The sequence below is a fragment of the Pristiophorus japonicus genome, chromosome 22 (genome assembly GCF_044704955.1).
Source record: "Pristiophorus japonicus isolate sPriJap1 chromosome 22, sPriJap1.hap1, whole genome shotgun sequence".
In the NCBI taxonomy this organism is placed as follows: Eukaryota; Metazoa; Chordata; class Chondrichthyes; family Pristiophoridae; genus Pristiophorus; species Pristiophorus japonicus.
The window spans coordinates 57,565,091-57,575,757 of NC_091998.1; the positions used below are offsets into that span (position 1 = coordinate 57,565,091).

A 10,667-nucleotide genomic window follows, 5' to 3' on the forward strand; every position below is an offset into this window, starting at 1 on the left:
ACTGCGGGGGGGGCGGGGGGTGGGGGGAATGATGTCATGTATGTACATAAGGTCTGCCCACCACCAGAAGGCACTATCGTCGGAGGTCCTAGGGTCATAGGCACATTCGTGCTGGGCCCAGTATATAACCTGAACTTCATTTTTGTATCTTCACTTCTGGAAGCCATTAAAGACTGACCTGGCTCACAGTACGGAGTTCATTGTATCATTTCATATACCATCCTCTAAACCCCTCCCTATCTCTGTAACCTCCTCACACTACACCCCTCCCTATCTCTGTAACCTCCTCACACCCTACTCCCCTCCCTATCTCTGTAATCTCCTCCAGCCTCTACACCCATTCCTATCTCTGTAACCTCCTCCAGCCCCTACTTCCTCCCTATCTCTGTAACCTCCTCCAGCCCTACACCCCTCTCTATCTATGTAATCTCCTCCAGCCCCTACTATCCTCCTTATGTCTGTAACCTCCTCCAGCCCTACACCCTCCCTATCTCTGTAACCTCCTCCATCCCCTACACCCCTCCCTATGTCTGTAACCACCTCCAGCCCTACACCCTCCCTATGTCTGTAAACTCCTCCAGCCCCTACACCCATTCCTATCTCTGTAACCTCCTCCAGCCGCTACTCCCTCCCTATCTCTGTAACCTCCTCCAGCCCTACACCCCTCCCTATCTATGTAATCTCCTCCAGCCCCTACTACCCTCCCTATGTCTGTAACCTCCTCCAGCCCTACACCCTCCCTATGTCTGTAACCTCCTCCAGCCCTACACCCTCCCTATGTCTGTAACCTCCTCCAGCCCTACACCCTCCCTATGTCTGTAACCTCCTCCAGCTCCCTCAAGCCTCCCTATCTCTGCAACCTCCTCACACCCTACACCCCTCCCTATCTCTGTAACCTCCTCCAGCCCCTACACCCCTCCCTATCTCTGCAACCTCCTCACACTACACTCCTCCCTATCTCTGCAATCTCCTCACATCCTACTCCCCTCCCTATCTCTATAACCTCCTCCAGCCCCTACTCTCCTCCCTATGTCTGTAACCTCCTCCAGCCCCTACACCCCTCCCTATCTCTGTAATCCCCTCCAGCCCCTACTCCCCTCCCTATCTCTGTATCCTCCTCCAGCCCCTACACTTTTTAATGTATGTAAACTTTAAAACTTGCCACCAGGGGACGCACCTGTTGGAGACCCAAGGGTCACCTGCACATCTCGTGCAAGCAAGTATAAAAGGTTGTCTCCCATGCTTTAATTAAAGAGACTAAGGTCACATCAGTTTGAGCTTGCAGGATACAGTCTTGTGGAGTTATTCTGAACATAACAATTGGCGACGAGTAACAGATCACGAACTTTCACGCGGTTATGGCTGCCATTGGTATTCTTGAGAGATTTGTTGAGGGTGATGATTGGGAAGCCTTCGTTGAGCGTCTTGACCAGTACTTCGTGGCCAACGAGCTGGATACGGACAGTAACGCAGTCAAGCGCAGGGCGATTCTCCTCACCGTTTGTGGGTCCATGATATATGGCCTCATCAAAAATCTGCTAGCACCAACGAAACCAACGGACAAGACATATGCAGAGTTGTGTATGCTGGTTTGGGAACATTTAGGGTTCAAGCCGAAGGAGAGCATCTTAATGGCCAGGTATCTCTTTTACATGCACCATCGCTCCAAGGGCCAGGACGTGCTATGTCGCCGACCTAAGACGCCTTGGGGGACTGTGCGAATTTGCTAGATTTTTTGGGGAAATGTTGCGGGACCTTTTTCGTGCTTGGAATCGACCACGAGGTCATTCTTCGCAAACTGCTGTCTGTCGAATCCCTAGATCTGAGCAAGGCCATCACGATAGCCCAGGCTTTCATGTCTACAAACGATAACACTAAACCGATATCATTGCAGCATCGAAGCTCACTGGAAAGTCTGTGCTTAAAATAACGCCTTCAGCAGGCAGAACTGTACATGGCAGGGCCTACACGCCTGCAGAGGTCAGACCTAGGATGACTCAGAGTCCGTGGGGCGTGAATGCGAATCCATTAACACCATGTTGGCTCTGCGGGGGTAACCATAGAGCCCATCAACGTCGATTCAAGCACTACGTGTGCAAAGGCTGTGGAACAATGGGGCACCTCCAGCGAATGTGCCAACATGCTGCGACTCACCACGTGGCAGAGTCGGCAGAAGATGACCGACCTGGCGCGGATCACGCTGAACGAGTAAGAGAGGCAACTCAACCCGAGGCTGAAGAGAAGTATATGGGGTATACACCTTCACCACCAAAAGCCCTCCGATAATGTTAAAAGTAAAATTAAACGGCATTCCAGTTTCCATGGAATTGGACACGGGGACGAGTCAGTCAATTATGAGTCAGAAGGCTTTTGAGAAATTGTGGGGCAACAACACAAAGGCCAAAATTAAGCCCGATTCATACAAAGCTGCGCACTTACACAAAAGAGCTCATACCAGTCATTGGCAGTGCGGCAGTGAAGGTATCGCACGATGGAGCTGTGCATGATTTATCACTGTGGATTGTACCAGGCGATGGTCCAACACTGTTCGGCAGAAGCTGGCTAGGAAAGATCCAATGGAACTGGGACGACATCAAAGCGCTGTCTTCGGTGAATGACGCCGCGTGTGCTCAAGTGCTAAACAAATTTCCGTCGCTATTTGAGCCAGGCATCGGCAACTTTACAGGCGCCAAAGTGCAGATCCATCTAACCCCTGATACACGGCCCGTTCATCACAAGGCCCGAGCGGTTCCATATATGATGCGGGAGAAAGTCAAAATTGAACTGGACAGACTTCAACAAGAGGGAATTATATCGCCAGTCGAGTTCAACGAGTGGGCCAGTCCGATTGTTCCGGTGTTGAAAAGCGATGGCATGTTCATAATCTGCAGAGACTACAAAGTAACAATCAACTGAGTCTCGTTACAGGACCAGTACCCACTACCCAAAGCAGAGGACCTGTTCGCAACGTTAGCAGGGGGTAAATCGTTCACCAAGCTGGATCTAACCTCTTACATGACAGAGGAGCTGGCTGAATCTTCGAAAAGATTGACGTGCATCAACACGCACAAAGGACTGTTCATATACCACAGGTGCCCTTTTGGGATTCGCTCGGCTGCTGCCATCTTCCAGGGGAACATGGAAAGTCTGCTGAAATCGGTTCCGCGCACCGTTGTGTTCCAAGATGACATCCTGATCACTGGTCGTGACACCACCGAACATTTGCACAACCTGGAAGTGGTTCTAAAGCGACTGGACAGAGCGGGACTCAGGCTGAAATGCTCTAAGTGTGTTTTCCTGGTGCCAGAGGTCGAATTCTGGGGGAGAAAGACTGCGGCAGATGGCATCAGACCCATGGATTCTAAGACGGAGGCCATCAAGAATGCACCCAGACCACAGAATGTGACGGAGCTGCGTTCGTTCCTGGGACTCCTCAACTATTTTGATAACTTTCTACCCGGTTGAGCAATGCACCAAGAGAGGCCCCACTGAGTCTGTGATCATGGCTCTCCAAACCGTGGTCCAGGATCCACATAGATTTTGCTGGCCCCTTTCTAGGAAAGATGTTTTTAGTAGTTGTGGACGCTTACTCCAAATGGATTGAATGCGTAATCATTGCCCACTACCTGGGTGGAGATGGCACAGCCCGCAGATTTAGTTATGGTAATGGAAGCATTCAAGAGTGAGCAATCACCTGTTACCGCCCAACAGATTAGAACCTGGACGAGCCAGGACCCCTTACTGTCCTTTGTAAAAAACTGTGTGCTCCACGGGAGTTGGTCTAGTGTCCCGTTAGAGATGCAGGAAGAAATAAAGCCGTACCAGCAAAGATGAAATATCTATACAGGCAGACTGCCTCCTATGGGGTAATCAGGTAGTTGTGCCAAAAAAGGGCAGGGACACTTACATTAGTGATTTCCACAGTACCCACCCAGGCATTGTAATGATGAAAGCGATAGCCAGATCCCACGTGTGGTGGCCCGGTATCGATGCAGACTTAGAGTCCTGTGTGCACAAATGTAGTACATGTTCCCAGTTAAGCAATTCACCCAGGGAGGCGCCACTAAGTTTATGGTCTCTGCCCTCCAAACGGTGATCTAGGGTTCATGTCGACTATGCAAGCCCATTCTTGGGGAAAATGTTTTTAGTGGTTGTAGATGCGTACATCAAGTGGATTGAATGGGTGATAATGTCGGCAAGCACGTCTGCTGCGACCATTGAAAGCCTGCGGGCCATGTTTGCCACTCACATCCTGCCTGATGTCCTTGTAAGTGACAATGGGCCGAGCTTTACCAGTGCCAAATTCAAGGAATTCTTGACCCGCAATGGGGTCAAACATGTCACGTCTGCCCCGTTTAAGCCAGCGTCCAACGGTCAGGCAGAACGAGCAGCTGAAACAATCAAGCAGAGCTTGAAAAGGGTAACTGAAGGCTCACTGCAGACTCACTTATCCCGAGTCCTGCTTAGTTACCGCACAAGACCCCACTCGCTCACCGGGGTTCCTCCCGCTGAACTACTCATGAAAAGATCACTTAAGACAAGGCTCTCGTTAGTCCACCCTGATCTACACGAACAGGTAGAGAGCAGGCGGCTTCAACAGAATACATATCATGATCGCTCAAATGTGTCACGCAAAATTGAAGTGAATGATCCTGTATTTGTGTTGAACTATGGACAAGGTCCGAAGTGGATTGCTGGCACTGTTTTGGCCAAAGAGGGGAGTAAGGTGTTTGAGGTCAAACTCGCAAATGGACTCACCTGCAGAAAACACTTGGACCAAACCAAACTCAGATTTACGGACTATCCAGAACAACCCACAATAGACTCTACCTTTTTCGACCCTTCAAACACACATGTGTCAACTGACCCAGCGTTTGACCACGAAGCAGAACCCATCATCCGCAGCAGCCCAGCAGGACTCACCACACCCAGCAGTCCAGCAAGGCCAGCTGCGCAGCAGCCCAGCGAAGGCCCAACAAACGACTCACCAACACCAGCATTTGCATCGAGACGATCAACCAGGGAAAGGAAGGCCCCAGATCGACTAATATTGTAAATAGTTACACTATTGACTTTGGTTGGGGGGGAGGGGGGGGGGAAGTGTTATTATGTATGTAAACCTGTAATTACCATGTCTAATCATCAGAGGGCTTATCCCATGGAATCCCAAGGGATCCCACAATCCCTTGGGAGCACCTGTGTATAAGGAGACCTCACAGGCTGGAGAGACACTCTGAGATCTGTAATAAAGGATTACGGTCACACTTACTTTGAGCTTGCCGTATCTAGTCTGACTCTTTGTCCAAGACATAACAGAATGTGTAATAATGTCATCATGTACAACCACTGCCACCATTGAAAGCCTCCGGGCTATGTTCGCCACTCATGGTTTGCCCGACATCCTTGTTAGTGACAATGGACCATGTTTCATCAGCTAGGAATTCAATGAGTTCATGACCTGCAATGGCATCAAACATGTCAGATCTTCCCCGTTTAAGCCTGCATCTAATGGTCAAGCAGAACGGGCAGTCCAAACTATCAAGCAGAGCTTGAAACGCATGACGGACGATTCCCTGCAGACCCGGTTATCTGGGGTTCTGCTCATCTACCGGACGCGACCCTACTTGCTTACCGGGGTTTCCCCGGCATAATTGTTAATGAAGAGAGCACTCAAAACCAGGCTCTCCTTAGTCCACCTGGATCTCAATGATCACGTAGAAACCCAGCGTAACTGGCATAACATGTACCACGATCGTGCGGCTGTATCGCGTGACATTGAGGTTAATGACCCTGTATTTGTTCTTAATTACGGTCATGGTCCCAAATGGGTTGCTGGCACTGTTTTAGCCAAGGAGGGGAATAGAGTGTTTGTTGTCAAACTTCTGAATGTCCTAAGACTGTGTCCCCTGGTTCTGAACTTCCCCAACATCGGGAACATTCTTCCTGCATCTAACCTGTCCAGTCCCGTCAGAATTTTATATGTTTCTAGGAGATCCCCTCTCATCCTTCTAAACTCCAGTGTATAAAGGCCCAGTTGATCCAGCCTCTCCTCATATGTCAGTCCAGCCATCCCGGGAATCAGTCTGGTGAACCTTCGCTGCACTCCCTCAATAGCAAGAACGTCCTTCCTCAGATTAGGAGACCAAAACTGAACACAATATTCCAGGTGAGGCCTCACCAAGACCCTGTACAACTGCAGTAAGACCTCCCTGCTCCTATACTCAAATCCCCTAGCTATGAAGGCCAACATGCCATTTGCCTTCTCCACCGCCTGCTGTACCTGCATGCCAACTTTCAATGACTGATGAACCATGACACCCAGGTCTCGTTGCACTTCCCCTTTTCCTAATCTGCTGCCATTCAGATAATATTCTGCCTTCATGTTTTTGCCCCCAAAGTGGATAACCTCACATTTATCCACATTATACTGCATCTGCCATGTATTTGCCCACTCACCTAACCTGTCCAAATCACCCTGCAGCCTCTTAGCGTCCTCCTCACAGCTCACACTGCCACCCAGTTTAGTGTCATCTAAGGTTGTCTGTCATGCTGCTTCTTCACTCTGGAGTTTGATTAAAGAGACTAAGGTCACATCAGTTTGAGCTTACAGTATACAGTCTTGTGGAGTTATTCTGAACATAACACACCCTTCCCTATCTCTGTAACCCCCTCCAGACCCTACAACCCTCCCTATCTCTGTAACCCCCTCCAGACCCTACAACCCTCACTATCTCTGCAACCTCCTCTCACCCTACACCACTCCCTTTCCCTGCAACCTCCTCACACCCTACACCCCTCTCTATCTCTGTAATGTCCTCCAGCCCTACACCCCTCCCTATCTCTGCAACCTCCTCACACCGTACTCCACTCCCTATCTCTGTAATGTCCTCCAGCCCTACACCCCTCCCTATCTCTGTAATCTCCTCCAGCCTCTACACTCCTCTGAGATCTCTGCGCTCCTCTAATTCTGGCCTCTTCTCCATCCCTGATTTCCATCGCGGGTGATCATGCTCTCAGCTGCTGCTAAGCTCTGGAATTCCCTCCCTAAACCTTAAAAAGCAAAATACTGCGGATGCTGGAATCTAAAAAAAAAAACAGAAAATGCTGGAAAGACTGGCACGATGCTCTGTCTCCCTTTCTCTGTAACCTCCCTAAACTTCGCTGCTCCTCTACCTTTCTCTCCTCCGCCAAACATGCCTCTTGCACCAAGCCTTTGGTTACGTGTCCTAATATCTCAAACAGCTTCAACAGCTTGTATTTATATATTATCTCCTTTTGTGCCTCAGTATCAGATTTTGTTGTAGAATGCTCCTGTGAAGGGCCAATGGAGGTTTCAGCACGCTAAGGGCACTATATAAATGCAAGTTGTTGTAATATTGAATTCCACACCACCAGCCATCTCTGCCTGTCCCTCAAACGCTCGCCCATGTCCTTCAGCTGCAGGCCAGACTTATCTAACACTGAATCTCGCTCGTCCAATTACCCCATTGCTTGCCAACCTCCATTGTTTCCCCGTCGCCCATTTCATCCTCATCCTCTGGGGCCTGGTCATTCCCGTGTCCTGTGCCTCCAGCCCCTCTGACTTTTGTTCCCTCAGCATCTCCCCCTTCTCCCAGTTCATCCTGGCAGCTACCTTGGGCCCCATAGTCCGCCATTCTTCCCCCATAACTTGCCAGCTCCCTCCAGTCCTTCAACAGCCTCTCAAAACAAACTGGCCTGCTCTCCCTAACCCTTCTCCTCCTGTTGCTGTGGGTCGGATTTCCCCTTGGGGCACCTCGAGCCATTTTACTGTATGAAGGGCACCAGAAAGTAGGTCCTTGCTGGGTCCAAGGGGTGCCTGTGGGAAGTGCAGAAAATAAGCAGCTTTGTGTTGTCTGTCTGGCAGACCCAATGCTGCTGAAGGAACAGAGAGTGAAAATCAAAGGTTTCTGCTCAATCACCGATACAATATCATCATCATCATCATCATCATAGGCAGTCCCTCAGAATCGAGGAAGACTTGCTTCCACTCTTAGCATGAGTTTTTAGGTGGCTGAACAGTCCAATATGAGAACCACAGTCCCTGTCACAGGTGGGACAGACAGTGGTTGAGGGAAAGGGAGGGTGGGACTGGTTTGCCGCACGCTCCTTCCGCTGCCTGCACTTGATTTCTGCATGCTCTCGGCGATGAGACTCGAGGTGCTCAGCGCCCTCCCGGATGCACTTCCTCCACTTAGGGCGGACTTTGGCCAGGGACTCCCAGGCGTCGGTGGGGTTGTTGCACTTTATCAGGGAGGCTTTGAGGATGTCCTTGTAACGTTTCCTCTGCTCGCCTTTGGCTTGTTTGCCATGGACGAGTTCCGAGTAAAGCGCTTGCTTTGGGAGTCTCGTGTTTGGCATGGGGACAATGTGGCCTGCCCAGCGGAGCTGATCAAGTGTGGTCAATGCTTCAATGCTGGGGATGTTGGCCTGGACGAGGACGATACAATATCAACGCATATAATGTCAGTACAATGCAGTTGAATATCGGACTATGTAATCCGACTGCAGCATTATTGCTGAGGTCTATGATCATTTGTAATGTGACAAACGCTGGTGTGTGAGAGAGAGTGAGAGAGCCCGCCTTTCCCCAGCACTGGGAGAAGCTGCGGTTCAGGCAGTTGATGTGCAGACAATGAGCATTCAAATCCATTCCAGTGTGTCTGGACTCCTGTCAGGGTTTTAGCAGTGGCCGCCAAGCATGGCCCTCTGGCAACAGAGTCGCCAGTGTAACCTGACACTTGTGCTGGCTGTTCTCGGTGCAATGCTGGCTTGATTCAGTCAGCCCAGCACCAAGATCAGGCCAGTGCTCTCCTCCTCCTGAGGCCAGGACAAGCAGAGGGAGAGAGCTGCCCGCTCACCCTCAGATCTTCAATGTGTAAGTATGTGGAAATGTATTGGTTGCACGCTGTGTGTTGTATGTGGTGGGGTGGAGAGTGTCCCTTTTCTTCACCTTTGTGAATGGAAATAGAGGTGGAAATGCAAAGTGTGAATTTCAGCCCGGGAACAATGAGCAAAAACATGGGGACAGGCAGATGGACGCATTCTTGCCAAACAAGGCGTGCTGGATTGCATTGGTGTGCTTGCACTGTGCTCTTTGACTTGTCATTTGTAAAGGGGATAGAGACAGAGGCAGTGCACTGGAAGTAGCTGTTGGTCCGACCCCGCACAGGAGAGAGAGAGAGAGAGAGAGAGAGGGAAGGAAGGAAGGAAGGAACGGTGCAGGTCCCGGGGGGCAGCGGTGTGGAACTGTGTGTTGGAGCCCTTGGAGAAGTAGTTGTTGAGTTGGAGGCAGTGGGGTGTGTGTGTGTGTGTGTGTGTGGGATGTGTGGGGGGTGGGTTGTGTGTGTGTGTGTGTGGGGGGGGGGGGGGGGGTTGTGTGTGTGTGTGTGTGGGGGGGGGGTTGTGTGTGTGTGTGTGTGTGGGGGGGGGGGTTGGGTGTGTGTGTGTGTGTGTGTGTGGTGGGGGGGGGGTTGGGTGTGTGTGTGGTGGGGGGGGGGTTGGGTGTGTGTGTGGTGGGGGGGGGGGGGTTGGGTGTGTGTGTGGTGGGGGGGGTGGTTGAGTGGGTGTGTGTGGGGGGGGTGGTTGAGTGGGTGTGTGTGTGGGGGGGTAGGGGTGTGTGTGGGGGGGGGTAGGGGTGTGTGTGGGGGGGTAGGGGTGTGTGTGGGGGGGTAGGGGTGTGTGTGGGGGGGGGTAGGGGTGGGAGTGTGGGGGGGGGTAGGGGTGGAGTGTGGGGGGGGGTAGGGGTGGGAGTGTGGGGGGGTGGGGGGGGTAGGGGTGGGTGTGTGGGGGGGTTAGGGGTGTGTGGTAGGGGGGTGTGTTTGGGTGGGGTAGGGGGGTGTGTGTAGGGGGGTAGGGGGTGTGTGTGTGGGGGGGGGTAGGGGTGTGTGTGGGGGGTAGGGGGGTGTGTGTGGGGGGGGTAGGGGGGTGTGTGTGGGGGGGGTAGGGGGGTGTGTGTGTGGGGGGAGTAGGGGGTGTGTGTGTGTGGGGGGAGTAGGGGTGTGTGTGTGTGGGGGGAGTAGGGGGGTGTGTGTGTGGGGGGAGTAGGGGGGTGTGTGTGTGGGGGGAGTAGGGGGGTGTGTGTGTGGGGGGAGTAGGGGGGTGTGTGTGTGGGGGGAGTAGGGGGGTGTGTGTGTGGGGGGAGTAGGGGGGTGTGTGTGTGGGGGGAGTAGGGGGTGTGTGTGTGGGGGGAGTAGGGGGGTGTGTGTGTGGGGGGAGTAGGGGGGTGTGTGTGTGGGGGGAGTGGGGGTGTGTGGGGGAGTGGGGGTGTGTGGGGGGTGTGGTGTGTGTGTGGGGGTGTGTGTGTGTGGGGGTGTGTGTGTGTGTGGGGTGGGGGGGTAGGGGGGTGTGTGTGTGGGGTGGGGGGTAGGGGGTGTGTGTGTGTGTGGGGGGGTAGGGGGGTGTGTGTGTGGGGTGGGGGGTAGGGGGGTGTGTGTGGGGTGGGGGGGTAGGGGGGTGTGTGGGGTGGGGTGGGGGGGGGTGTGTGGGGTGGGGGGTAGGGGGGTGTGTGGGGTGGGGGGTAGGTGGGTGTGGTGTGGGGTGGGGGGGTGTGTGTGGGGTGGGGTGGGTAGGGGGGTGTGTGGGGTGGGGTGGGTTGGGGGGTGTGTGGGGTGGGGTGGGTAGGGGGGTGTGTGGGGTGGGGGGGTAGG

General features: G+C 52.8%; 2 protein-coding genes across 2 annotated transcripts in view; one reads left to right on the plus strand and one right to left on the minus strand.

Annotated features, from left to right (window-relative positions):
- LOC139235053 (poly(ADP-ribose) glycohydrolase-like) overlaps nucleotides 1–10,667 on the minus strand; it is a 204,819-nt gene that overhangs the window by 167,386 nt on the left and 26,766 nt on the right. The gene's annotated exons all lie outside the window — the stretch shown is intronic.
- The window catches only part of LOC139235052 (zinc finger MIZ domain-containing protein 1-like), a 293,638-nt gene continuing 291,782 nt past the window's right edge, over nucleotides 8,812–10,667 (plus strand). The window contains exon 1 of the mRNA XM_070866173.1: nucleotides 8,812–8,896. The gene's annotated coding sequence lies outside the window, so the exon portion shown is untranslated. The remainder of the gene's footprint in view (nucleotides 8,897–10,667) is intronic.